The sequence below is a fragment of the Meriones unguiculatus genome (assembly GCF_030254825.1).
Source record: "Meriones unguiculatus strain TT.TT164.6M chromosome Y unlocalized genomic scaffold, Bangor_MerUng_6.1 ChrY_unordered_Scaffold_25, whole genome shotgun sequence".
Classification (NCBI taxonomy): Eukaryota; Metazoa; Chordata; class Mammalia; order Rodentia; family Muridae; genus Meriones; species Meriones unguiculatus.
In genome coordinates, this window is record NW_026843710.1 from 832,390 (window position 1) to 836,055 (window position 3,666).

The 3,666-nt window shown below is 46.5% G+C and overlaps 1 pseudogene; it reads left to right on the forward strand.

The window, feature by feature from the left end:
- Positions 1 to 309: 309 nt before the first annotated feature.
- On the forward strand, positions 310 to 1,536 carry LOC110544307 (leucine-rich repeat-containing protein 58-like; annotated as a pseudogene).
- The last annotated feature ends 2,130 nt before the right edge of the window (positions 1,537 to 3,666 follow it).

Here is a 3,666-nt window from a genome sequence, read left to right on the forward strand (position 1 = left end):
GGAGAATTTCATAGGGAAAGCCCATTTAGATCTGTGCGTTTTAAGGTCTCTCTCTGCATATAATCAGACTGTAGGTCTCTGTATGCAATCTAATTTAATGCAGAAGGACAAATCTCTGTGGATCCAAGAAAATGGTACTTATCGACTCGGCGCGGGGTGAGAGTCCTCGCCGCCCCGCGCCCCGCGCCCCGCGCCCCGCGCCCTTCAGACGCAGCGCTCGGCCTTCGGGTTTCCGGGGCGCGCCGCCTCCCCTTGCCTCGCGCTGCCTCTCCTCCACGCCTCTCTCCGCCTCGGATTGATCTGGCGGCCATGGAGGAAGCCGCGATCGGGGAGGCCGAGCTCAACTGGTCCCGCCTTAGCGTGTCGGCCAAGGCGCTGGTGTCGGAGCTGGAGGCGCGCGACGAGGAGCGGTGCGGCGCACGTAAGGCGCTGCAGCGCCTGCTGCTGCCCTACAACCGCCTGACGTCGCTGCAGCGGGCACTGGCGAATGGCTTCCCGCACTTTCATCTCCTGTACGTGAGCGACAACTCGCTCACGGCCCTGGGGCCCGAGCTGCTGGGGCTGAGCCGCCTGCGCACCCTGCTGGCCAGGAACAACCGCCTCAGCGGTCCCGGCTCGCTGCCCAAGGGCCTGGCCTGCTCACTGCTCTACCTCACTGGCAACTGCTTCCAGGAGGTCCCCCTCGCTGCTAGAGATGCGCGCCCTGCAGACCCCCAGCCTGGGCGGCAACCAGCTGCAGAGCATCCCCGCCGAGATCGAGAACCTGCGGAGTTTAGAATGTTTATACCTTGGAGGAAACTTCATTAAAGAAATCCCACCAGAATTAGCAAATCTCCCTTCTCTGAATTACTTGGTGTTGTGTGACAACAAAATCCAAAGTGTGCCTCCTCAGCTTTCACAGTTGCATTCACTTCGTTCCCTCAGTCTCCACAATAACTTGCTGACATACCTGCCTCGAGAGATCCTCAACCTTATTCATCTGGAAGAGTTGAGTTTGCAGGGAAATCCACTGGTTGTGCGTTTTGTTAGAGATATAATGACCCTCCAACTCTTCTGGAATTGGCTGCAAGGACCTTTAAGATCCGAATTATTTCTTACACTCCCTATGATCTTCCTGGGAATCTTCTTAGGTACTTGGGTTCAGCCAGCAACTGCCCAAATCCAAAGTGTGGTGGTGTCTATTTTGACTGCTGTGTCAGACAAATTAAGTTTGTGGACTTCTGTGGGAAGTATCGCCTCCCCCTCATGCACTATTTGTGTTCTTCAGAATGCTCTTCCTCCTGCAGCTCTGCCTCACACAGCTCCACATCACAGAGTGAGTCTGACTCAGAAGATGAAGCCAGTGTTGCTGCACACACAATGCAGAAAGTTCTTCTTGGCTGAACAGCAGTGGTGTTGAAAAATACTAAAACTGAGCAAAGATGAGTAAAAAGGAAAATGGAGCTTGATGTTGATTGGAAGCCTTGGTGTTTTCGTCTTGAATGTCTGTGTGAGAGTTGTGACGGTTTGAAAGGTTTTGCACTCAATCCACGCATTCAACAGGAATGAGTCCAGTTCCATGTTTAGGTTTTTTGAATATAAATTATTCTGAATGTCGTTTCAAAATTCAGCTGATTGGTCACAATTTTCACCTAAGTCTTTGAAGAAACACTACCAGAATACTCCTGAAGAATAGTCATATAATCAGCCAGACATGGTATCACCGGGGACAGCTGAGTTGAGTAAGAGGTCATCACAGTTGTGTTACCAGGGTTGTCCTGGCTTATGTACAACACTATACCATAACTAAAATGAGTCTTTCCTGTGTTAGCCCTGCACTTTCTGACCACCTGACTGGACAGTAAGGACTCCAACTTTACAATGGAATGTTTAAAACAGTTCTTGTTCTGTGTGATTGTTACAACTTTATACAATCTAGCTGTGATGTGTTATAGTGCCTTAATGCTAGTAAGAATATAGACGCTTATTCTAGAAATGATTTCAGAGCAACCTACAACCTGACACTATGCAAAGCACTTGGAAATATGCACTAACCAACTAGGTAAACAACCTGAGCTCTGTGGGCCTGGAACTCAGAGATACGCCTGCCTTCTCACTCCCTCCTTAGTACTGGAGTGTGCTATACCGCCTGCCTCTGTGGCCAGCTTAGCCTCATTTTTGTTAACTGCAAAGATCTCTTCTAAGCTTTTACACTTAATGAGAGGCTACTGTCTATTCACCAAAAGACAGAATAATAGTTTTGACAGAAAAATCTCGATGAGAAATAATCTAAAAATAGCTGCTTTACAACATTGTGCTAAATGTGGAAAAGTTGAACATGTTGTGCACATCTCCAGGCCAGCACTAGGGAGGTAGAGGCAGAAGATCAAGAGTTCAAAGTTAACCTAGGCTCCATAGTGGATTTGAGGCCAGCCTGGGCTACATACATGAAAACTTGTCTCAAAGTGGGAGGGGTGGATTTTAACCTCCTTTGTACCAGTTTACTAAAGCAAAACTCCTACATGTTAAAAACTACCAGTAAATACACATGACAATGAAGAAAGTCAGCAGAGCCCACTATGTTCATCCATAGGAGAGTGGTTCATAGAACAGTGAACACCAAAAATGTATTGAGAAAACATTAAATATGCTTATCCTTAAAGTGCGGGAGAAAAATGCTAACAAATTATTGTCATTGGAAATTAACAGATTAACTATTGATTATGTAATAAATATTAAAACTATATGCTAACATTAGAAAATGTAGAACTTACTATTGATGATAAACCAACCTATAATAACATGAAGGCTAGTTGGTAGGTAGTAAACATAGTTTCAGATTGCATTAGGGCATCAGGTGATTGCTTAAAGAGTGCTTTATTAGAAGCCAACTGTATTCTAAGAATATTTGCATGTGTTTTGTATAATTTTTATTTCAGTAGATTATAGGATAATTCAGGGTTTGTATGTGTGTTTGTGTTACGTCATGAAACAGGAGAGTTTCGTGGCTGCAATTGTGAAACGCTGCTATAGTGAGTCCCCTTACTTTTTCCTCGGAATAGTATAGTAAGATTAGTAATTTTCTTTTTTCTTTCTTTTTTTTTTTTTTGATTTAGAAATGTTCTTGCTGTGTTTATAGAAGTGATGCTTCTACTGCTAATGTACTTGTGTGATAAAAGTTATAGTGAAAGACCAAAAGATAAGCAGCGATTGTTAACACTATGTAGAGTAGGCGCGGTATAGCAAGAGCTACCTCGCTGCATTCTTTCCCGCCTTCCCGGTTCCGGGTGGGTACGTGACTCGGCTCACAATCTGCCTTCCCGGTTCCGGGTGGGTACGTGACTCAGCTCACAATCTGCCTTCCCGCCTTCCCTGTTCTGGGTACGTGACTTAACTATGGCTTTGTTCAAACCACCCAATCAGACCCCTGTAACTGTGCTTCTCACTTCTGTAACCACGCCTCCTGCTCCTGAGCCCTATAAAAGCCCGTCACCCCAACCAAGAGGCGCGCAAGTCCTCCGAAAGGCTTGGTCGCCTCGGGTACCCGTGTATCAAAATAAACCTCTTGCGGTTTGCATCCGAAGGCTGGTCTCGCTGTTCCTTGGGAAGCGGGGTCTCCCCGTCTAGATAGGCTCCTGGGAGTCTTTCAATAGTCGTATTTCACCAAGCAAGCAACTATAAGCTGCA